Raw genomic sequence first — 25485 nt, 5'->3', positions numbered from 1 at the left:
GAGAAGCACAAAAATCTCAAGGATTGAGGGGCTGGAGAAGATAACAGAGTTGTAAGAGGTGAGACAATGGAGGATTTTGAAGACTGGATTAAAATTTTTAAATCAAAACTTTGACTGATCAGGAATGTAAGTTGTGGAGGATAAGAGTGATGGGTGAAAGGAACTTGACATGAGGAAGGATTTGGGCAGCAGAGTTTTGGATGACCTGAAGTTTTTAGAGGATGGACCTTGGGAGGAAGTTTGAGAGGACATTAGAATAATCAGGACTAGGGTTACAAAGTCATGGGAAATTTGAAATGAAATATTAAAAATTGAAGTGGGGTGAAATTTAACTTTAGTAGTAACCCGCAATGAGCCACAGCAAGTCAGCCGTCGTACACCTCAATCAATTGGTCTTTCAATTGACTTCAATAAGAAAGGATGATTGATTTGTGTTTGCCTTTTTGCATTGGATTATTATTAAAAAGTAAAGGCCTATTAACATTACAGACACCTGTAGCCATTATCATTCATATTATTGCAGCATGCCAATTTATCTTCTGAGGTATTAGGATTGTGGTTTTTATTGCAGAGATTCACTGCTCTGTGCAGAACATTATTTTAGCTGTAGAAATGCAGTTTGAACTTTGCAGAGCATTATGGGTTTAAGAGGTGAGTAAGTTGCTTTGGTGCTGATTCTATCTCTTCACTTATAGTATGTTGTACATGCTACATTGGGTTGTAGTGTAAGCTCCTGTCAAAGTTATAATAAAGGAATTGCCAACATTTATGTGGGAGGGCTGAAATCACTTACAGTAAATCTTAGATCTGATTTATCTTGGCTACTGAATAAAAGATTTGAAGAAATGGGTGCAGCAAAATATATATGGTTTTAATTTTGAGTGGAGAATTTTCTCCCTTTCTTTGTAGCAGTCACAACTGTTGATGATGCCAACAATCAGCATGTTACTTGTCCCTAGTGTTTAATAATCTTCACAAGACTATTAATTATTGAAACACTTTTATTATGTGTCTGGTATTTTTAGAAATGGAGATGGTTGCCAAATTCTGTATCCTATATGTAAAATAAGGGATTAATTGCTCCATATTTTTGAGCATTTGAATTTATTTTTCTGACAACCCCATCAAATCATCATTTTAATGAGGTACTTCAGTACCACATTACTCAATATCCTTGAATATTTATGTACACCATACATTTATCATTTTAAAGAAATACACAACAACTTTTGAGAATTTTTTGAATGTTTCCTTTATCTCTCCATGGAAAATTACCGTTCTGTGGAGACGCTCTGAGGTAGGACTAGACCTGAAACGTCAACAGCTTTCCTTTCTTTCTAGATACTGCTGGACTCACTGAGTTCTTCCTGCACTTTCTGTTTCTGCAGGGTGCTACGACATTGTTGCTCAGCTCAGGAATGTTATATTTAATCTCTGCCTTATGCTGTACTTACTCATCTCATAAGCAAGAGAATGGGGTATTTTTGATTCTGAGTAAGAGTGGAAAACAGGTGCTGGGAAATCAGTGGACCGATCAATATAAAACGTGGGATGGGTGGATGTGGATAAAGCTGCTGATTGCCTGTCACCTGCATTACACAATCACACGAAGTCCAGATGGTTCCCTAATGGGTCACAGGAATCCAGCAGCAGCGACACAAATATCAACCTGGGTCTGCAGTCATTGCTGATTTTCAGTGACAGATAGAGACTCAAATATGGTTGCCCACTGCTTAAATTAAGAAACTCAGCATACTCACTGTTAGAAACAAGCACAGAGAATATTGGAGAAGCTCGGTAAGTGTGGCATTGTTTGTGAAGACTGAAAGTGAGTTAACATTTCAAATCCAGTAATCTGAATCTGAACCTAAATTGGTAGGGATGCTGAGTTTCCTCCAGTATTTTTTGAGTGTGTTTCTGATATCCAGCATGTGCAGTATTTTACTTTTACCCACTGTTAGAGCTTTCTGGAAAACACTGGACATTGGTCAGTACAAAGGTTGAACCTGCAGCCTATGAGCTCAACCCTCTAACCAGCCACCACAATACGCCATCTATATTGATCTCAATTTCTCACCAAAATTCATTTCACATTGTCTTGATAAATGTGGATTACATCTCTCAAGATCCAGACCACAAATAGAGTTATCGCGAGTGAGTTCATCTCTATTTTGACCCAGAGAGGCCTATGTTACGATTCACCAGTGAGTTACTTGTGCGAGCAAAAACCTCATGGAGTCGGCAAAGTACATCTGCCTCCAGTTACCATGACTGGACCTGGGCATAATGGTCAGCTAGAATATCAAAAGCCATGGTAAGAAAATGGTTTTGCTACAGCCTGTTCAGCATTATTAGACAAATACTGACTGATGCTGAGAGATACTGCAGCAGTCCATCAATGCTCATTAAGTCTGGTAACAGAAAAACAGCTAAAGTGATGTGCTGAATTCTCTGCTTGCTACCGAATGTAAGGTGATTTTGGATGCTCTTCAGATGCATATAATTGAAGGTACATGCAGTGTTTAGAAATCAGTTTTCCATCTTTCATCAACTCTCAACTGAACAGATGTGAGATCATGGAAGTGTTGTGTTTTATTGATGAAGGAAATCGCGTTTTAAAAATATAGTCCTTTAACATTTTAGCCCAATGCTTTCAAAAGCCTTAATTAAAAGTCCAGATAGTTAAAAATTATGAGCTCATTCAAACATTGGATATTTGGGCGTAAAATTGGGTTGCATTTTAAATCAGATGAAAACATATCAATAATTTCGGAGAAACTTATTTGATGGAGTACCACACCAAAGCACAAGAAAGATGTATGTTTATATAATGCTTCTCGTGATCAAGGGACAGTTCAAAGTGTTTTATAACCAACAAATTACTCTTGGAGTGGAGTCACGTGATTTAAAGTTAAAGTTTTGCAGGAAACATGCACACAGCAAACTTCCACAAACAATAATGTGATAATGGCCAATTAATCTGTTTCTTGTGATATTGGTTGAGGGATAAATGTTGGCCTGAACACTTGGGATAACTCCTCTACTCATCCTTGAAATAACACCATGGAATATTTTACTGAGGCCTCAGTTTAATATCTCATCCAAAAAAACAGGACTCCCTCAGTACTGCCCTGGGAGCCACTGCTTAATCATATGCTCAAGCCTTGAGGTGGAACTTGAGACTGGAGATTCAGAGTTGAGGTGTATTACCAAACAAACTACGTCTGACACATGGAAGTGGAGCTCTACTACCAACTGATTGTGACTGGGGCACTGGGTAAACTATGTGCAGCCAATAGGAAGAGCACCTAATGTGTCTTAATGGAGGGGTCACGAGGTCCAGGCCTACCATAAGTTCAGCAAGGGACAAGGAGGGGGGTAGTATAAAAGGCAGAAGAGAAGAGGATTGGGACGATAGATTAAATAATGAATAATGGCACAAGAGTCAAGTGGAGCATAAACATTATCATGGATTGGTTGAGCCCTGAATGGCCTTTGTTGTGTCATATCTCCTATAGTCTGTGAGATTGAGTCATGTTCAACAGTAGCCGACAATGACTTTCAGATTAACATGAAATCTGTGGCAGCATTCCTATTCCTTCTGTTTCACAATTCCATATGACCATAAGACATATGAGCAGAAATTAGGTCATTCAGCCCATTGACTCTGCTCTGCCACTCAATCATGATTGGTAGGTTTCTCAATCCCATTCTTCCGCTTTCTCCCCATAACCTTTGATATCCTTGATACCCAAGGGCCTATCTATCTCAGTCTTAAATATACTCAATGACCTGGCCTCCACAGTCTTCTCTGGCAATGAATTCTATAGATTCAGCACTCTCTGGCTGAAGAAGTTACTCCTTATTTCTGTTTTAAAAGGTCTTTCCTTTACTCTAAGGCTGTGCCCTCAGGTCTGAGTCTCTCCTACCAATGGAAACATCTTCCCACCATCCACTCTGTTCAGGCCATTCAGTATTCTGTAAGTTTAAATTAGATCCCCCACATCCTTCTAAACTCCATTAAGTATAGACCCAGAGTCCTCAAACGTTCCTCATATGTTAAGCTTTTCATTCCTGGCGACGTTCCCATGAACCTCCTCTGAACACGGTCCAAAGCCGGTGCATCCTTCCTGAGATATGGTGCACAAAATTGTGCACAATACTCCAAATGTGGTCTGATCAGAGCCTTATGGAGCTTCAGAAGTATACCCCTGACTTTATATTCGAGTCCTCTCAAAATAAATGCCATCAATGTATTTGCCTTCATAACTACTGACTCAACCTGCAAGTTTACCTTGAGAGAATCCTGGATTAGAACTCCCAAGTCTCTTTGCACTTCAGACTTCTAAATTTTCTCCCCAATTTAGAAGATAATCCATACCTTTCTTCTTCCTACCAAAGTGCGTGACCTCACACCTTCTCACTTTGTACTCCATCTGCCACTTCTTTATCCACTCTCCTAACCTGTCCAAATTCTTACGCAGTCACACTAGTCTCCTCAATGCTACCTGTCCCTCTATCTATCTTTGTACCATCTGCAAAATTAGCCAGAATGCTCTCAGTTCCTTCATCTAGATCATTAATGTGTCAAGTGAAAAGCTATGGTCCTAAAACTGAGCCTTCCGGAACACCATTTGTTACCAGCTGTCATCCTGAGAAGGACCCTTTTATCTCCACTCTCTGCTTTCTGCCAGACAGCCAAGCTTCTATCCATGCTTGCACCTTACCTCTGACACCATGGGCTCTTATCCTACTCAGTAGTCTCCTGTGCAGCACCATGTTAAAGGCCTTCTTGAAGCCCAGATAGATATCATCCATTGGCTCTCCTTGGTTTAACCTACTTGTTACTTCCTCAAAGAGATCTAGCAGATTTGTCAGGCATGACCTCCACTTGATGAAACCATGATGACTTTACCCTAGTTTACCATACACTTCCAAGTATTCAGAAATCTCACCCTTCACAATGGATTCCAGGATCTAACCCACGACCGAGGTTAGGCGAATTGGCCTGTAATCTTCTGTTTTTTGCCTTACTCCCTTTTTCAACAGGGGTGTCATGTTAGCATTTTCCTACTCCTTGGGGACCCTCCCTGATTCTAGCGATTCCTGACAGATCACCACTAAGAAGGGCTTATGCCTGAAACGTCGATTCTTCTGTTCCTTTGATGTTGCCTGAGCTGCTGCTCTTTTCCAGCAACACATTTTTCAGCTCTGATCTCCAGCATCTGCAGTCCTCACTTTCTCCTAGATCACCACTAATGCCTCTACTATCTCTTTAGCTATCTCCCTTAGGACTCTGGGATGTAGTCCATCCGGACCACATCCACCTTCAAGCCATTTAGTTTTTCTGACACCTTTTCCTTAATGATGGCTACCATAGTCCACTCTGCCCCCTCACTCTCTTGAGTCTTTGGGATATTACTCGTGTTTTCCACCGTGAAGACTGACGTGAAGTAATTATTCAGTTCCACTGCCATTTCCTTGTTCCACACTAGTATCTCTCCAGCATCATTTCCCAGCTATCCAATGTCCAACTTTGCCTCCCTTTTCCTCTTTTACATATCGAAAGAAACTCCTACAGCCTTCCTTTACATTATTGGCTAGTTTACCCTCATATTTAATCTGCTTCCTGCTTATTTATTTTTGTTGCCCTTTGTAAGCTTCCCAATCCTCTGGTTTCCCACTGCACTTTGCCCTATTATATGCTGTCTCTTTTGCTTTTATTCTATCCCTGATTTCCCTCATCAGCCATGGTTGCCTCATCCTCCCTGTACCATGCTTTTTTTTCCTCAGGATGAATCCCTGCCATGTTTCCTAATTACTCCCAGAAACTCCTGCCAGGCAATGATAACGTTGCATTTAACTCCCCAATTTTGGTGGAAGCCTCCTATAGTTTCTTTAGAATTTACTAGATTGTTAACTGTTTGCCTGCGAAACCTAAGTGACTCATCGATCTGCATAATGATTGGTCTGATATCTATTACTAGTGGCAGTCTAAATGACTAAAGGTGGCACTCACCAACATGATACATGAGGTAGACTGCATTAGAATACAGAAACAATCGCAGGTCATTTAGTTCTTCAAGTCTGCTCTACCATTCAATATGATCACGGCTGATCATCCACTTTAATTTTTTTCTCCACTACATTATCTTTATTTCCACCAACTCCAGCGAGATGCCACCACTAGACAGATATGCCCCTCCTCTCCCTAGTCAGGTTTCGCAGGGATTGTTCCCTCCAAGACAACCTGGTCCACTCTTCCTTTACTCCCATCACCTACCCACCCCACCACCTCAGAGCACCTTCCTCTGCAATTGCAGAAGGTGTAAAACCTGTCTGTTTACCTCCTCCCTCCTTAGTATCCAAGGGCTCAAACACACTTTCCAGGTGAAGCAGCGCTTTACCTGCACTTCACACAATTCCAGTCTACTGCATTCACTGCTCACTATGTGATCTCCTCTACAATAGAGAAGCAAAGCGTAGAATGGGTGATCGCTTCGCAGAACATCTACGTTCTGCCCACAAAAAAGACCCTGAGCTTCCAGCTACCTGCCACTTTAACACACCACCCTGTTCCCTGGCCAACATCTCTGTTTCAGGCTTGCTGCAGTGCTCCAGTGAAGCTCACTGAAAGAACAGCACCTCATCTTCCACTTGCAGATGCTGCAACCACTTGGACTTGGTATTGAATTCAATAACTTTAGGGCTTGAGCTCTCCCATGTCCTTACCAGATACCATCTCCTCCACATACCAGACCTTGTTGACACATAGTCAGCTATTACACACAACCCATTGTTAACCATTAACAGTCCCCATTAATAGCTATTCACCCTTCCAGCCAGATATTCATCCACTACTTTGTTTGTCCAACTGTTCTCTCTTTTTGGGCTCTATCTCCACCCATCATTTACCTCTTACTCCCTGCCCCCACCCTATCTTCTGCATATAAACTGACATTTTCCTAGCTACCATCAGTGCTGAGAAAGGGTATGGTGGCTCAGTGGTTAGCATGGCTGCCTCACAATAGCAGGGACCTGGGTTCAATTCCAGCCTCAGGTGACTATATAGAGTTTGCATATTCACCCCCATGTTTTTGTGGGATTCCTCTGGGTGCTCTGATTTCTTCCTGCAGATCAAAGATGTGCACATTAGGTGGATTGGTCATGCTAAATTGCTTGTAGTGTCCAGGGATGTGTAGGTTAGGTGGATTAGCCATGGGAAATGCAGAGTGGGGTGAACTTGAGCAAGATGTTCTTCGGAGAGTTAGTGTGGACTTGTTGGGCCAATTGGCCTGTTTGCACACTGTGAGGATTCTATGACCGAAAACATTAACTCTGATTTCTCTCAACTGATCCTCCAAGACTGCTGAGATTTTCCAGCAATTTGTTTTTGTTTCCATTTCCTTTTACGTCATTGATATTTAGAATTCTGTCCATCTCTATGTTTAATATACTTGACGACTGATCTTCCCCAGTCCCCAAACTCTTCTCATAGGACAATCCCACCATCCCAGAATGTATTTGCATCAGTTTAATGCCGAAAACCAGCACTTGAGAGATACAATTGATCACAATCTTGTTTATAAATTGAAGACTATCTGATGTTGCAGATCACGTGGTCTCAGCAATGCAACGTGTGGAAAAGTATGTCTTATTCCCAAGGATTTCTAAAATAGAAACTCAGCATGGCAGTAGTCAGGCAACATAATAACTGGTGCTTCATTTCAGATGGGACATGGGCTTCGTCTGTGTTCCTTCACTGCAGGTTTTGTACTAGACCATATACAGTGGAAGGCTGGTACCTACAGCGTTTCTCCATAATTCGCGTTAACGGGTTAATGAACAGCGGTGGCAGAGTCAAGAAGCTGGTCATAGGCTTTGGACTCTCAAAGAAACAGACAATATGTTAGGATGTGGGGAGTTCAAAAGATCAACCAGCGGACTGCATTCCGTCTTAATATAAAGGTGTAATTTCTAAACAGACCGCGAGGGAAGAAATTCCAACAGCAGGTGATCTCGAGATTTATACAATGGAAAGTCTCCACTGAGAGTTTACAAATCCTGTTCGACAAACGATTGGGGAAGATATTGACTTGAATATCACAGTCAAACATCCCGAATGACGGATGGAAGTTGGGGGGAGCTCATTGTTCAGGCGGTAGAAAACCGAATGGTGCTTTTGAATGTTGCCTGGGAGGTAAATGCAATATGTCAATCGGACAGAACAACAAAACAGGACGGTGCAGCTCTTCATCAGGTTAACCCGTTTGCAGTGAAGAGACTGAGAGGGCGGGAGCGGGGCCACTGACTGGGTGGAGGCAGCTGCTTCACTCAACAAGAGGCTGGGGAAACCAAGGCAACCACCCCCCTCCCCAGGCTTGGAGCCTCCACCCTCCTGACTGCATTGATCAGATCTGAATCACCGTAGATCCCCTGGGGAAAAAAAAACATCACCAGAGGAACGACACAGGTATCATCTCACTGCCGCGGGCGACCCTTGTGTAAAAGGCACTGCCCCAGCTTTGTGCACAGCTCGGGGTCACGGTGAGTGAGTGTGTGTGTGTGAGTGGGAAAGGCTGCTCTCCACGATGTACACATTCCAGATTAGAGTGATGCTGGAACACAGTCCCTCCCTCTGGCCGGGGCGGAACACCCCCTCAGGGTGTTGGCGGGAAACACTGGGTGCCCGGGAGCTGGGTCCAATCAGCGGCCTCTGTGCCCGCTCCCCTGGACACAATCCGGCCCACCCCCGCAACCCCATTGGTCAAGGGCAGGGGTGGGAGCTGCCAATCAGCGTATCCTGGGCTGGACAGCAGCCTCCGCCCCGGCTGCTCGCTTCCAACCCGGATCGGACGCTGTTCCTCTCTCTCTCTCTCTGTGTCTCTCTCTCCCTCTGTCTCCCTCTCTGTCTGTGTGTGTATGTGCTCTCCAACATTTCTCAGCATCTCTCTCAAGTAAGTCCTCTTTTGTACACCTTCCATTTCCCTTTTCACCCTTAGCAGCAACTATTATGTAAGCTGTCAGGTCAATCCTGACTTTCACCTAAGTTTCTCCCCCCTCAGCTTTATTTGAGTGGGTCTTGGGTGGGTTTTGAATCACTGCTGTTCACTCTGATATTGATGCTTTTTTGTGTGTGTGCGTGGGAGGAGGGGTTGGTGTTTAGTCTGGATATCATAACCCAAACAATTTCTAGCTGTAATTATTGTATGTGTTTATAGATATTGATATTTATAATGTGTGACTCCGTGATTGTATTTTACTGCCATTATATTTAAGTGATAGTTCATTAGCAAATGATGCATTCTGTCTCCTTGCCTCCCCTCCCCTGGTTGTTCCCTGCATGGTTTATAGCTCTCACCGGCTCCCGGTGTTTTAACGGGGTTGGGGAGGCTGTTACAATAACTGGGGCAGGGAGCTGCTGGTTCCAGCCCTGTTTCCGTGGCTCCTATCCAGAGTTCAGCCCCACTCACACTGATTGCTTGCTCCTTATGCCCTGACTGTTGGCAATCTCTGCTCCCACTCGCCTAGACCGGCACCATGCACCCCGCCTCATTTTATTCTCTTACTTTTTTTTGTTCAAAATCAGGCGCAAGGCAAAGAGAAATTGAAGTCAGACCGTCCTCCCTTTGTTCATATATACTTTCCCTGGAGTGCTGCACCCTGAGCAGTTTGCACTGTTGGTTCCACTTTACTGAAATCAGCCCCCTTCACTTGTTCACCCACTCCAGGAACCTGGGATGGGAAAGGGTGATAGAAAATATATTCATCCCGTTATCAATTTGTGGTCACGCTCGCGTTCATTCCTCAGGGGCTGATTATCTTAATACTTTGCAAGATGAAAATTAAAAAGAATGTTCTTTCATGAGTGTTCCTGCGTCTTATTTACCCTTTTAATTTAATTTCCCTCACGCCATAATCTCGATGCAGCTGTGATTTGTGTCTGGAGATCTCTGGGTAGCCAGAATAAATCACGCTTGGTCTTTTTGGTGTCGGGACCAAACCCATTCTGAACTGCGCATTAACATTCTGACAGGTGCTATTACAGCTACAGTACGCGCTGAGTTATTACCATTACATCAACGTGTTCGCCACTTATACACCGTCGCCTCCTATCTTGCGTTAACAAAAAAAAACGTGAATGTGATCCTCATCATTCCACATGCTACTGTACTCTTAGTGTCACACAGAATTTAGGGGAGTTTGGGGAAAGGGGCAGTCTTCTATGGGAAAGATTCTTGCTGTTCATTCGGATATCTCGATGAAATGCCCGATACACAGTTTAACTGTGTTTACACAGTTGTGTTCTGTGCAGCTAGGATTATGTCACCGAATCTTTAATCACAGTAAACAGATGACCTGTGTTGCTCAGTGGAAGCTCTTTTCACAGCCCCACTTTGTTTTCAGTCAAATGCCCCTTTTGTACACTCTAAATATTCAGCATAAAACTAAAAGTGTCTTATAAGTACAACACAGTAGATAGAGGTGTTGTTATTTTGAAGATTTTAATTTAATTTAGAAATACAAGATTGAAAGATTCGAACCTTGCATCATAAATGCTTAGGGATGGCAGTGTTAATATATGGAAATGTTTATCTTTATTCTGTAATTAATGTGATTGTTACAGCTACCATGTGAAATATTTGCCCTTCACATATTTCGAGTGTTATCTCCTTTTATTAAATTGTGTTCATAACACAGTTCCAGTAAACACCACCTGTATCAATAGCAATATTGTTCCTGTACAATTGAGATGAAAACATTTCACTGTTTATTATAGGGCTGCACAATCAAATTTGTTCCTATTTAATCTAGGCTATTAATATTCACCAGTATATTCTTGAGAATAATTAACTGTGAAGGTGCTAAAGCTCAGCATATGGTTGATGTATTTCATGTAAAACATTGGTATCAAAATAAGATCAATTGTTGAATTTGTGAAGACTTTGATGTGGTAAAATGATTTCTGCCAAACATTGAGGGTTAATTGTAACATTTAGGAACCACCTTGTTACTATGATGTGACTTTTATTTGCCACAGCCTTTTGTGGCTGACTCTCCAGGCAGATCCACATTTAGGGTTCACTTCAGAAGGGAATACACAGACTAACAGCTAAATAACAGGTGGGTTTTACTGGTTGACAATGGAGAGGTTAGGCTACATCTCCTTCAATAAACTGTCTCTGGAAGACCACCTGCCATAAGTTTCACTTCCCCTCTCTTATCCAAAAAAAACCTAATTGGTAGTTGCAGTTGAATATCACCAAGTGTCTTCTCATTCCCTCAGTTTTTAATAATGCAGAAACTTTCAGGACACTGCGAAAGCATTCAGTGATCTGACTGTCTAATCACATTGTCAGTCTTTAAAACAATTTAATAGGAGTAAATGTGAACATTTCACCTGTAAAGCCTGGGAAATTTTTAACACGTGGGCTACAGAACTCTGGCCAATATCCAAGCCCAACCTGCTATTATTGTCTATCATTTAATGTCAATAGAAAGGTGTGCAAGATTGCTGATGGATTACAGCCCATGTTATAGTGCACACCAACAACAAGCAGCATCCAGCTAGGCTCATACAGATCTGGGTGAAATTGCAGGGTAAAGATGTTTGATCAGGCAAGTTGATTTAATGTGATGTAGAAAGGCAAATAAACCCCAAACAGTTCAAGTTTGCCCACCTGATTGATTAGGTATTTCCTTCTGCATTATTGCTCTGATTGGTTAAATTTGATCCATTAGACAACTGAGATATATATTAGAGGTTAGGGATGACCAGTAGAAGAAATGAATCAGGGTCGAATACTTAGAGCTTGGGACTTGGGGCTCCCTTAAGTGTAACTAATCTTTTTGCAGCCAATCCTTTTTACTCTCATTACAGAATTCACTGTTGTCCAGCATCATTAACACTTCAAGATGTTTAGAGTTATTTAAAACACAAATGTGACTTTTGGTGAATCTAATTTCAGGATAGATATCGCAATTAGCTGGCCATTGATTCTTTCTGTTACTGGAAATCCAGATTTTTAATGATTCGGCTCTCAAGCTCAAACTTTCCGCTCTGAAACTACAAATGGATTTCTTTTGCACTTCAGGCCAAGTTACTGAAGGGGAGCACGGACAGACCAAGGAAATGTTTGGCCTCAGTCTTTCTTCATCTCCTGATATTCTTGGTTTCAGAATCTCTTCTAACCTCAACTGAAGCTCTGAAATCTCTTTGATTGCTAACTCAGGCTAGCAGAAGCTTTGTTTCTTTCTTTTCCCCTTTCATTTCAGTAACAAGAACTCTTAATGTTATCTATAAAGCCCAGGTTTGCTTAAAACTTGACTGGTGACCCATATCTGGAAGGCTGTTCAAGCATCTCTTGCAGACCTGCGGAGCTGAAAAGAAATGTTGACTGATAGCTGATCTGTGTCTCATGCCAGTCCCCTAACGTTTCTCCACATCTGTGCATCAAAGCCTTTTCTGTCTTTATTTTATCAATATTGCTGTGGTCACTGCTGCTTTAAAGATCCCTGCCAAGCTCCAAGTAAGCCATTATAGATGAAAGAAGAATACATTAGTGATCCTTGCATATCCCCTGCAGTCTAAATGAGAAAAATAGCCTGCGGTTTTTTGCCGTATTTATAGTATAAACAGACACCTCTGTTTAATGCCTTATGATTGAAGATCTTATTGCTGAGATTTATTTCGTGTTGATAGCTCTGACTAAGCCAGAATTTCCAAGCAAATGTTGTTTCTTCTTCACAATTTGCAGTGCACGTAGTTATTGTGAATATTGATGACCCAAGTGGTATCCCTCAGTGCTTTGTTTTTTTCCTCCTTTTTGTGAGTTAGATGTGTTAGTAAACTTTGTTTCAGGCCATTTGTATGCTCAGGATGGAATTCTAGTAACACTGGACACTGCGTGGAATTGGAATTCAAAGGCAAAGAGTGGAAATAGATAATATCAAAAGACATGTTGGGTAAAATGGTGTCAGCCTGAAATTCAAATAGCAAGTAGCTATAAATTACAAAATTGAAGTAAAATTCTGAAATATACTTTAGTATTTTTTAAAAATGAAGAAAAATATGTCTCGTCTTTCGATAGTTTGCATCCTCCAGAGTCAGAAAGACCTTCAAGTGCCGCTTCAGCAGTTGAGCCGAGCAATCAACGCTGACATTCCAATGTAGTACTGAAACAATGCTGCACTGTCAGAGGTACGAGCTTTCAGATGAGGTGTTAAACCGAGTACCCCTCAAATGGAGGTAAAGATGCTGTGGTCCTATTTTGAGCAAGGGAGTCATCCCCAGTATCCTGTCTAACAAAAGCAAATCATTTGGCCATTATCACCTTTGCTGTGCTGGGACTTTGTGCAATTTGGCGACAGCTCACACCAGTGTCTGTCATTCCGCAAAGTACATCATCAGCTGCAAAGTGCTTTAGGATGTCCTTAAGTTGGGAAAGATGGTTTTTCAAAACAATGAATATTGAAAATTATGAACAGAAAGTAAAAGAAAACATGTGAGAGAGATAGAGTCTCACCTCTGCCTTTCCTTCCAGGGCAACAGTACAGAGAGAAGTAAGGAGGAACAAGTTAATAATGAAGAGGGAAAAATAACTAATTGTAGGAAGAACACAAACAGAAGACAAAATACCACAATTCGGAAAACATACAAGGCAAAGCAGTGCTTTTTATGAAGCTGTAGAAAGAAAATAGCAGAAGAAAGCAAAAGGATAAGATAAAGATGAGACAATGGGGCAGGTTAATTTAAAGTTGAAGACTATTTTGACTAGAGAGTTTAATAAAGAGACATTAAAAGGCAAATATTTCCCTTCAGTTCCTCAGCATATTGTCAATATTGTGTGGTAGGAAATTGTGCACCCCAAGTCTCTCCAGATACTGTCCACCTTCTGCAGAGGAGATGGATAGAAAGTCATATCTCAACTGGCTTTAATTGCAGGGAGGCTGGTTCGAGAGTATGGCAATTATGTGATGTAACTGACGAGTAGTATGAAAACAGAGATTCTACATCAGAGTAGCCTGGAAGCTAAAGCAAAGCTGCCCAACCAGGACAGCCATGGTCATCGTGGCCATGAGGACCAGTTAGGATCTCGAATCTATCGAAAGTTGCATGACCTGTCATTTTTAATGAAACTGCCTTGGAGCACATACAAAGTGAGAGGGTAACTTGACTCGCCATTTCTCTCAGAAGTTAATTAAATTGATGTTATTTTTTGTTAATCATATGTGTATTTTCTTCCAAGTTAAAGAAAGGCTTTCACCTCTCAATGCTTTCCTGAGTGATGGGATGAAAGTTCCTTTCTACTGCTGAAAGAATCTATTGTGAAATGATTTTGGTATACCTTCAAACTAAAGCTATTGCTTGTGCATCTGTAGCCTACAGCTCAAAGCTGTTATCAGCACAGCTCAGAACCAGTCCACATACAGCTCTAACTTGGCAGTCTTATTCAGAGAAACCTTAGGAGACCTGTTGTAAAAAGTAGTAAAAGTTCACGCAGGCTCAGCGGGGCTTCTCTTTCGAAATTAGGATTATGGCACTTTCTTGGAGTATGCTTGACTCTGGAGCTGGCAGATTCCATGATGAATGCCCGCTGTTGCCAAAGGGAGCGAAAACTGGGCAAGTGTGTCATTCCAATGCATTGACATCTCTTACCTTTACTGAGCACAAGAAGGAGCTACAGATTCTCTCTGCACTCCCGAGGATTGCTTTTGGACAAAGATGATCATGGAAATCAGACTGGGGAGTGACAGCCTTGCTGGTGTTGAGCTGCAGCCATTGATGTGTGAGCAAATGTGCTGCTGCCTCTTCACTGCGGAGCCCCAGTCTGATCTTGTGTTCCTTCACACCGGCCTCCAGCAAACTAACTGTTGTAACAAATAAAAAGAAATGCTTGAAGGAGATAAAGCAAGGTCAGGAGCCACCAAACGAGGGCACCAGATACTGTACATCCTCTGAAGCCACGTTAATACTAAGCTGGAACTCTTGCTATTTTATGATATTCCACTGCTGTTGGAAAATGTATCTTTCTGTTTCTGGCACCTTAAAGAAAAATTAATGGAATTGTAAGAAGATCAAAGCAGTTCTGCTGTGAAATGATTGACGGTATTTTATTCAACAACCTTTGCTCACTTGCCAATTTTGATTCTGGTATCGTGCCCCACTTGCAGATAATTTATCTTATTTGCTCGATTCCTTTGTGCGCATTTGTCTGCTGATGTTGTGGCCTCACTCTTTTCAGAGCTGCTTTATAATATTTGATTTGCAGCATGGTTGAAACAGGTTTCAGTATGGTAATGAGAAACATGGTTTTACACCTGCACATTACAAGGATTATTTCCTTTGCTAATTTACAAATCATATGCGAGTCAGCAGCCACTCAACTGGCTTCATTCACTTTCATGCCAGAGGAACTCATTTCATTGCCTAGCAGCACTCTTGGAGACTCAAAAAATGTTAATGTGAAAACTGAACCTAACTAAAGAGATATATATTGAATCTGCTCATCCTCTGGGATCTTGGATATTTATAATTGTCTCTTTTCATGATTTGCTCATGTTCTGGTACAAGTTTTGATTATTTGATTTTTGCGAGGTTTCTTTAACCCGAGATTGCTAAATTGCTGCGGTTTGAATATGAAGAGGAATGTGTGAGAGATGCATACTGATTTGCTCCTGTAGCATATTTAGGTGCACCTACCCGGTAACTATATGAACTGTGCGTTGCTGTGGACACGGCAACTGTATCATTTAGACAGATGCAAAAAACCATTTGCATGAATAATTTACACATGAAATTTGAAATCTAATCTAGACCATTTAATGCAAATTTTAAAACTTCATAGAATATTCCACTTGCTCTTACTGAAGTAATTGGTTACAATATGAAGTTCAGTGTGATTCAAAAAAAAGGTATGAGAGAACCAGGTTGGATCACCTGAAAACCATCCTATGCTTCTGACTACAGGAAGTAGGTCAAACTGCTGAAGATCTAACTCTTATTTTCTATAGCTTTTCAGGATTTCTTGTGAAAATAGATTGCTTCTGAAAATGATTTTTTTTTTTAAAAAACAGCAGTTCCAGATTTTTATTACTTTTTTTTGTATTGATTGAAGCTTTAAAATGTTTAGAATGTAGGAAGCATAAGAGTTGGGAGGTCATGTTGTGGCTGTACAGGACATTGGTTAGGCCACTTTTGGAATATCCCACGCAGTTCTGGTCTCTTTCCTCTCCGAAGGATGTTGTGAAACTTGAAAGTGTTCAGAAAAGATTGACAAGAATGTTGCCAGGGTTGGAGGATTTGAGCTATAGGGAGAGGCTGAATAGGCTGGGGGCTGTTTTCCCTGAAGCGACGGAGTCTGAGGGCTGACCTTATAGAGGTTTATAAAATCATGAGAGGCATGGAGAGGGTAAATAAACAAAGTCGTTTCCCTGGGGTGGGGGAGTCCAGAATGAGAGAACACAGGTTTAGGTTGAGAGGGGAAAGATAGAAAAGGGACCTAAGGGGCAACATTTTCATGCAGAAGGTGGTGTGTGTACGGAATGAGCTGCTAAGGAAGTAGTAGAGGCTGGTACAATTACAGCATTTAAAAAGCATCTGGATGGGTATATGAATGGGAAAAGTTTCGGGGGATATGGGCAAATGGGACTAGTTTAGGTTAGGATATCTGATTGGCATGGACGAGTTGGACCGAAGGCTCTGTTTCCATGCCGTTAATCTCTATGACTCAGTGACAGAATGAGGCTGTTTAGCTTCTGAAGCAGGATCTGTTGCTTAGTCATTTTTGACTTGTTTCTGACCTAACTCCACGTTTGATGGGTTCACAAGTCCTCTGTAGTATCTTAGATCAAAATAACTTCCACAACATAAAATAACTCCACAGAGACCGGTATTCCATCACCAAGTCACCCTTTATTTACACGGGCACAGTACTGTACTGGACACAGGTCTGCCTTCCTCAGAGCCAGCCCTCAGAATGAACAGAACCTCTGAGCTTCCAGTTTATAGCTGTCAGCCAGGGCTCCCTGATCAGACCAAATTAATAGCCCCAATCAGAAACTCATATCCTGTGAGTTCCACCTGGCTGACCTCGTTACAATCAGTAAAGTGATTGGTATTTTATAGCCTTTTAAGAAACAGTTTCCAAAAGGATGCCAGGAAATGTCTGAAACATTTCACCAGCTTACAGTATTCGAAACATATGATCCTGGGGCTCCTTGCAGAAGCTTCATTATGAGAAATGGCCTTTTTATGGTAAAAGGAGAGGACATTTATATCGTGCCTGATTCACAATGTCTCTAAGCTATTTATAATTAGTAAGCTAATGTTTGAAGTCTTGTCTCTGTTGTATCGTCGTTAATATATGCATGGGAGAGTTGTATTGGCAGGAATGTCAATGTTGGACATTAAAATGGTTGAGAGATTTTTTTTTGCTTGTTCTCTCGTCTGTGGGTCCATCAAGCTTGTGAGTAAACATAAGCCGATGGCTCAGATTCTGAAGTTGTTGTTGCCGTCATGACTTTGTGAAGTTGGCACAAATTTCTGATGTCACACATGCAGAGTTAAGTGCACATCTCCAGAAGTCCCTGTTTCTGAAACCCTGCTCTTCCAATGTGGTGCTGATGTCAAAGTTCTTACAGTGGAAGTGGATTAGAAGTCACTGATTTGATGTGAACTTTTGCTTTTGATTTTGTTAATCCCACAGTAAAATAATTGAAAAGGCTAAACTTTGAATGAGGTACAGTTGTGTTTTTAATGGCATACTAAGTCATAATTATTGCTGAACAACCCCAGTGGTCTTCAAAAAAAAGATAATTTGCTTTCGGGAAAGGTGAGATTTCTCTTTTCCATGACGATAAAGTTCAAATTTTTTTAAAAAGTATTTTTCCTTTGTTGTGATATTTAAGATTCTACCTTAATCCATGTGTCTATCTGTATTTTTATTGCAGTTTCTGTTAATTTACAAATAGATGATAATACTTGCTTGTTACTTCCTGTCTGTGAGAATTCTTCAGTGTCATTGGCTGTTTCAATTTGTGTTGATATTTCTATCACTGCATGCCCGAGATCACCTGTAGATTGTGCCAGAATTATATTAATGTACGAAATGTGAAATCCACACAAGAAAGGTGGCTAGATCTTTGTGGACAACTTTCTTCAAGGTCAGCAGCAATGAGGATCATCACAAAATTTAGGTTGTTGCTTTCATTAACGAAATGAATGCCCTCTGTTTGGGAAAGAGCTTATGTGACTTGCATCTTCCAAAGTGTAGTAATGAGTGCCCACTTTCCTGAAATAGCAAGGCATCTGCATAACTCTACAGAAAAAGAAAACTGGGAGAAATCATCAGACATTTGAATTTGAAAAGAAAACCGAATCTTTTATTTGTGAAATGAAAAGCTGGATTTGTCGTATTTTTACTGCCTTTCTGGGTAATACCTTAGTAATTGCTTCAGTGTTTAACAAGACATTCAGCACTTGCAAATTATAGGTTATTATTGTAAGTAGTGAATGTTAAATGCAACTAGCAACAAAGAAGTTTTACATCAGTAAGACAGCAGATATGGGGTAGATTATAGACATGTAACTAACCACAGCCCTGACTATGGCAGACTACACAATGTATGGATTTGATTTTTTTTTTAAATTGCGTTAAGGTTGAAAATGATACATGAATTACAGTAAAATTGTACAAAAGTAATATGTTCTGCAGGACTGCAATGGAGCTTTTTAGCTATTATCAGAATCCTATTCCACTTCTTGTATAGACATCATTGGAATTATCAAACAGAAAGATGAAAATTTGTCTTTGTTTTAATGTACTGCAACCAGTATTGTAGAATAATTGGGATTTAAGGCTGATGTCATCCTCAGTAAAAGATAAATTTGGAGTTCATGCGTTTGTGTTTCTCATGTGATATTTTGGTTATTTTCATTGGTAGTTCAGTCAGATTTTGAAAGAACCATGAAGCCAGTTTAATTAGAACCTGTGATGTTTTGTTATTCAAAGTTGTTACAATGGACTGTACAGGTTCAAGACTTCGGTTTGCTCAATTAGCAGCTCTCAGCCATGAAGCAGTTGGGTACAACAGTTTGCATTTATGTCTCTGACATAGAGAAGGTGAAAAGAAATGGAGCAGATTTCTGGCTGCTGTTGGCCTTTGTGTGATATAAATATTACACAAGAACTGGTCTGATATACCCTCCACAGACAAATAGGTTCTGAGGTTCAGGCTCATTTCTGAATAATTGCCACTGAGTAAAATATGGGAGAGTGGCCAACACTGGTGGAAATGTAACCCAGAAATTCAAATTCCCAGGAGGAGAAACTAGGGCAGAGGAGAATTTTAATGAAGTATTACAACAGGGACTTCTCGTAACACGGAGGAGATCTCAATATTTACCTTACGTAGTGTCAATATTCATCAATATTTATGGAACTTTGCAGATAATATACACACAGTTGCCAATTACAAACACATCAGAAACAGTGTTTGTGTTTTGTCAATTGACCTCGACAATGCTGGATAAAAGAATCTTTTGTTTTGCTGGGACTGGTTAAACAAAATGTTCTAAATCCTGTAAACCGCCTGAAGCAATAGTTCCGTAAAGTTTTGGGAAACTGTCGTGTTCATGAGTCACAGAAGTGATGGCGTGGGAATGGATCCCTGGTTGTTTGTTGTGGTTAGTCCTGCTAAATCTCTGGTTAATATTTAAATAGTATCCAGAGTTTAGTAGCCTGGATGTGGTCTGGCGAATCTGCTCATTTTCTGAGAGAAATTAGGAACTAGAAGCAATAAGCTGGACCAAAGCTGATATGTGCCTAAGGAGCTATGGCAACGAAAGTTAAAGGTATGGTCAGTGTGCTGCAACAGTTTCTTCTCTCCATGCCTACAGCTTTAGTTTTTATTTCTGGCAGGTACTACAGAGATCTTGGGGATCATTTAGCTCAGTCATCTGGACAGCTAATGAGTGATGCTAACAGTGCAGCTTTAATTCCTGCCCCAGCTGAGGTTACTATGAAGGTATTGCCTTCTCATCCTTGCCCCTTACCTGAGATGTGGTGACCTTCTGGTTAAACTGACCACCAGTTGCCTCTCTAATGAGAGAGCCGTCCTCTGGGCTCTAGAGACAAAAAAAGAATCCTGCAGATGCTGGAATCCAAGGTAGGTCAGAGAGGAGGGTGGAACGGATAGGTGGGAAGGAAGATTGACAGGTGGGACAGGTCATGAGGATGGTGCTGAGCTGCAACTTTGGAACTGGGGTAAGGTTGGGGGACGGGAAATGAGGAAACTGGTGAAGTCCACATTGATGCCCTGGGGTTGAAGTGTTCTTCCTCCAGGCATCATGTGGTGAGGGAGCAGCGGTGGAGGAGGCACAGGATCTGCATGTCCTTGGTTGAGCGGGAGGGGGAGTACCCTCTGCCTGTCTTCACCTATTCCCCACTTCACCATCCTGCCCCTGCCACTCCCTTTATCTGTAGCTCCCCACACACCCACCCCCAATCCCGGAAGAAGGGTTGCACCCGAAATGTTGACTTCTCCCCCTCCTGATGCTGCCTGGCTTGCTGTGTTCTTCCAGCCTCCTGCTCATCTACCTCTGAGATCTATGGCAACTTCACCTTGACCCACATCCTGTCATCAAGCAAAACCATAGTTTTCAGATGCAATACACATGTTTTATTCCATGTAGAAAACACTTTGGCTCCACAAGACTGAAAATACAAAGAGAGCAAGCATCTGAAGACAGCAAACTGAGGTGCTGATTCTTTAATTCAGTCACACGTGCTCCTAAATTGGTTCCCATGAAATGACTGTGCTAGAAATTTCATCTGTCTGAAACCTCTCTGAAGAACTAGCTGGAATATGCGTTACACATTAACGTCAAGGATAGATTGTAAGGTATTAGTTCAGTGTGATTGCTTTATATGCCCCACAACCACAATTATACAGCTGAATGAACTTAAGAAAGGATGAAAAAGGATTATGATAGAGTATGTAAACTGATCAGCTTTTAGCATTTCTGAAGGATGCCATAGAATCATGAAATTTTACAGAATTATTCAAAAATATTAAGTAGCAATAAAGATAGGTTGAATACTGTCTTCTGGTGTAATATTCATTGATATGGCGTATCTTGGGTTCTTTATTGCTTTTGAAAGACAAATTGTTGCCTTTAGCCTGGCTTTAACATTGAATAGCTGCAGAGAATTTCACGTGATCCTCTGACTGTCGACAGCTGACTCAATCCATATATTACAAAGTCTGTGTCATTGACTTTCATTGTACCTGTGGTGTTGATATCCTCGAAGGTGCTATGTTGACTGGCTCACTCCAACTTGAGTATTTCCTGGGCTCGGCTGAGATCCGAGTAGAGAGTGTGGTCCTAGAAAAGCACAGCAGGTCAGACAGCATCTGAAGAGCAGGCGAATCGACGTTTTGGGCATAAGCCCTTCATCAGGAATTTTCCTGCTGCTCGGATGCTGCCTGACCTGCTGTGTTTTTCTAGTACCACATTCTCAACTCTGATCTCCAGTAGCTGCAGACCTCACTTTCTCTCAGCTGAGATCCCTCATGTTGCTGAAGATGTTGGGTGAAAGAGAAAACAAAAAACACACAAGGAATATCAAAATTAATGAGTTGTTTGCAAGTTTATTTACAAAGCATCAACGGGGATACAACTGCTGTCACATTCCTAGAGACAGTAATAAAACTCCATGTTCAAATAGCTATGTTTTGTTTGGTTGAAAATGTATCCTTTCTAACAGGAAATCTAAGAGAATGAGGATGTTTACTAAAACATCAGAGGCAGTCTGGAAATCAACACTTCCTTGTATTCGTCAGCTTTTCAAAGAAAACTTTCCTCACGGAAGCAATATGAACCACACAAAGCTGCTGTTGTGCATCTGTAGTCTTTTTTTGAAAAGCAGTTAATAAATTTAATTGGTAGGGTATTAACGTTATGGAGTGGAGATTTTGGAAGGCACTTTTGGCATACCTCTTCCTCAACTGCAGAAATGGATGCAAAGAATTCGTTCCACCATGGATATATTTCCCTCCCACCCCTATCTGCTTTCCGCAAAGACCGTTCCCTCTGTGACTACCAGGTCAGGTCCACACCCTCCAACAACCCAACCTCCCCTCCTGGCACCTTCCCTTGCCAACACAGGAATTGCAAAACCTGCACCCGCACCTCCCCCCTCACCTCCATCCAAGGCCCCAAAGGAGCCTTCCACACCCATCAAAGTTTCACCTGCACATCCACAAATGTTGTTTATTGTGTCCGTTGCTCCCAATGCAGTCTCCTCTACATTGGGGAGGCTGGATGCCTTCTCGCAGAGCACTTCAGGAAACATCTCTGGGACACCCGCACCAATCAGCCCCACTGCCCCATGGCCGAACATTTCAACTCCCCCTCCCGCTCAACCAAGGGCATGCAGATCCTGGGCCTCCTCCACCGCTGCTCCCTCACCACATGATGCCTGGAGGAAGAACGCCTCATCTTCTGCCTCGGAACACTTCAACCCCAGGGCATCAATGTGGACTTCACCAGTTTCCTCATTTCCCCTCCCCCCATTTTACCCCAGTTCCAAAGTTGCAGCTCAGCACCATCCTCATGACCTTTCCCACCTGTCAATCTTCCTTCCCACCTATCCGTTCCACCCTCCTCTCTGACCTATCACCTTTACCCTTTCCTCCTTCCACCTATTGCGCTCTCAACTACATTCTCCCCAGCCCCACCCCCCTCCCATTTCTCTCTCCACCCCCAAGGCTTCCAGCTTCATTCCTGATGAAGGGCTCCTGCCTGAAACGTCGATTTTTCCGCTCCCTGGATGCTGCCTGACCTGCTGTGCATTTCCAGCACCTCTCTAATTAGACTCTAACCTCCAGCATCTGCAGTCCTCACTTTTGCCTAGTTGATTTTAACCTAACTGCGAATCCTCTTGCAAGGATGCCTACCTTGAAGAAGTTCTCCTCCTGTCTCCACAAGAATCTCAGTGAGTCTCTCTCCCACTGCAACCTCCAAGTCATCTCCTCTGCCCTGATGCTCTTCAACCATGTCCTGAAATAGACTCGCTACCACAGCCACATCTGCTTCCTCAGTGCCTGCCTACAGAACCAACTGATCCCACGTGGACTCCGGACTACATTCAGACCAGCACAGTTTGGATCTGAACAGGACAACCAGTACAGACTACCACCAGCAACAGTTCTCCTTCAGGATCTTTCGCCCCACACTCGCAGCCATGCGCCGCCATCTCACCTCTCTACAGTCAGCTATGCCTCAACTGCGGGCCCCACTCTGTCAGAACTGCACAGGACCCCCTCTGTACTATATCCTGAGAAGAATTCATACTCTCAATAAACAGTATTTCTACACCATTTCAAACATCAAGAACTGTAAGTACAACAAACTTTTGTATACCCACCTCAATAAGCAGCGCTCCTCAAACATTCCAGAAGCTTCACCCAGCCTCCGGAACTGCTCAGACACCATTAGCCACGAGGCTGGGATAGCCACCATCACCATGGCGATTGATGACATCACTTCCACCCCTACCGACCGGCAGCTTGCAGCCACAGCCGCTCATCCCACCTTTGTGACCACCAGCCAGACAACAGCTGCCAAAACCACTGGACTACCAACCGCTGCCACAATCACCACGAGATCCGCCACCGACGGGACCAACACAAGGCCCAACCGAGAATACATTTCCGCCCCCATCACGGCTGCTTCCGCAGCCACTTCCGCCCCGAACGACTTCACCCACACCACACGTTTTGTCACTTCTGCCCCCAACGTCATCACTGACATCATGCGTACTGCAATGTCCGTCCCTCCCTACTGACGTTGTCACCACCACTTCCGCCCCCACCAACACCACTTACCTACACACTGCCAGCACACCCCCTCCACTGTTACAATCCCTTCCCCTCCAGAACCCTGAGGGGAACACCACCCCTGCTCATGACTCCACCCCAATTCCCCCTACCACCACGCCCACTCCAGTTACAGGCTCCGCCCCACTCCCAGCTCCACACCTATACCAGGTCCTAGCTCCCAGTCCTGCTGTGTTTTCACCATCCCCCCAGACCTCCCCCTCACTGAGGACGAACGATCAGTCCTCAACAAAGTCCTTACCTTCAGCCCCCTCCGACAACGCACCAATGAATTCGATACGTGTCATGATGTTGAACATGTTTTCCGCTGCCTCCGCCTCCGAGTTCACTTTCACAATCAGGACTCCCGCTCACCTTCCAAGGACCCCTTCGCCCACCTCCAACACACTCCATCCACCTGGACACCCCGCGCTGGCCTATTATCTGCCCTCGATCTCTTCATTTCCAACTGCCGCCGAGACATTAATGTCATCAACCTGTCTACACCCCTCTCCCACTCCAACCTCTCACCCTCACAACGTACAGCCCTCCACTCCCTCTGCTCCAATCCCAATCTCACCATCAAACCAGCAGATAAAGGGAGTGCAGTGGTAGTTTGGCGCACTGACCTCTACACTACTGAAGCTCTGCATCACACCGAAGACACCTCCTCCTACTGCCCCCTCAACCATGACCTCATTCCCCATCACCAAACCATCATCTCCCAGACCATACAGAATCTCATCACCTCAGGACACCTCCCACCCACAGCTTCCAACCTTGTAATCCGGGAACCCCACACCGCCCGATTCTACCTCCTTCCCAAGATCCATAAGCCTGACCACCCTGGCCGACCCATTGTCTCAGCCTGCTCCTGCCCCACCGAACTCATCTCTACCTACCTCGATACTGTCCTATCCCCCGTAGTTCAGGAACTCCCCACATACACCACCCACGCCCTCCACATCCTCCTAGACTTCTATTTCCCCAGCCCCCAATGCTTCATCTTCACCATGGCAAGCCAATCTCTGTACACCTCCATCCGCCGTGACCAGGGCCTCCAAGCCCTCTGTTTCTTCCTATCCCGACGTCCCCAACAGTACCCTTCCACTGACACTCACATTTGTTTGGCTGAACTGTCCTCAACCTTAACAATTTCTCCTTCAATTCCTCCCACTTCCTCCAGACCAAAGGGGTAGCCATGGGCATCTGCATGGCCCCCAGCTATGCCTGTCTCTTTGTCGGCTACATAGAACAGTCCATCTTCCGTAGTTACACTGGCACCACTCCCCACCTCTTCCTCCGCTACATTGATGACTGTATCAGCGCCACCTCATGCTCCCACGAGGAGGTTGAGCAGTTCATCAATTTCACCAACACATTCCACCCCAACCTTATATTCACCTGGACCATCTCTGATACCTCCCTCCCCTTCCTGGACCTCTCCATCTCCATCAACGACGACCGACTCAACACCAACAATTTTTACAAACCCACCGACTCCCACAGCTACCTGGATTACACCTCCTCCCACCCTACCTCCTGCAAAAATACCATTCCGTATTCCCAATTCCTCCCCCTCTGCCGTATTTGCTCCCAGGA

The 25485-nt window shown here is 43.0% G+C and overlaps 1 protein-coding gene across 3 annotated transcripts in view; it reads left to right on the top strand.

Annotated features, from left to right (window-relative positions):
• Positions 1 to 8531: 8531 nt before the first annotated feature.
• sema6d (semaphorin 6D) overlaps positions 8532 to 25485 on the top strand; it is a 295781-nt gene continuing 278827 nt past the window's right edge. For 2 of the 3 annotated variants that reach the window (XM_043677352.2, XM_043677350.2), the window contains exon 1: positions 8897 to 8957. The gene's annotated coding sequence lies outside the window, so the exon portion shown is untranslated. Of the gene's footprint in view, positions 8548 to 8896; positions 8958 to 25485 lie in introns of those variants that run through there. The other variant, XM_087981233.1, reaches the window with a different exon arrangement.

Source organism: Chiloscyllium plagiosum, unplaced genomic scaffold (assembly GCF_037043375.1).
Source record: "Chiloscyllium plagiosum isolate Xiang-an unplaced genomic scaffold, Cpla_swu_hap1 HiC_scaffold_39, whole genome shotgun sequence".
In the NCBI taxonomy this organism is placed as follows: domain Eukaryota; kingdom Metazoa; phylum Chordata; class Chondrichthyes; order Orectolobiformes; family Hemiscylliidae; genus Chiloscyllium; species Chiloscyllium plagiosum.
The sequence above is the reverse complement of the archived record's forward strand: the minus strand, read 5'-3'. Positions and strand labels throughout refer to the sequence as shown.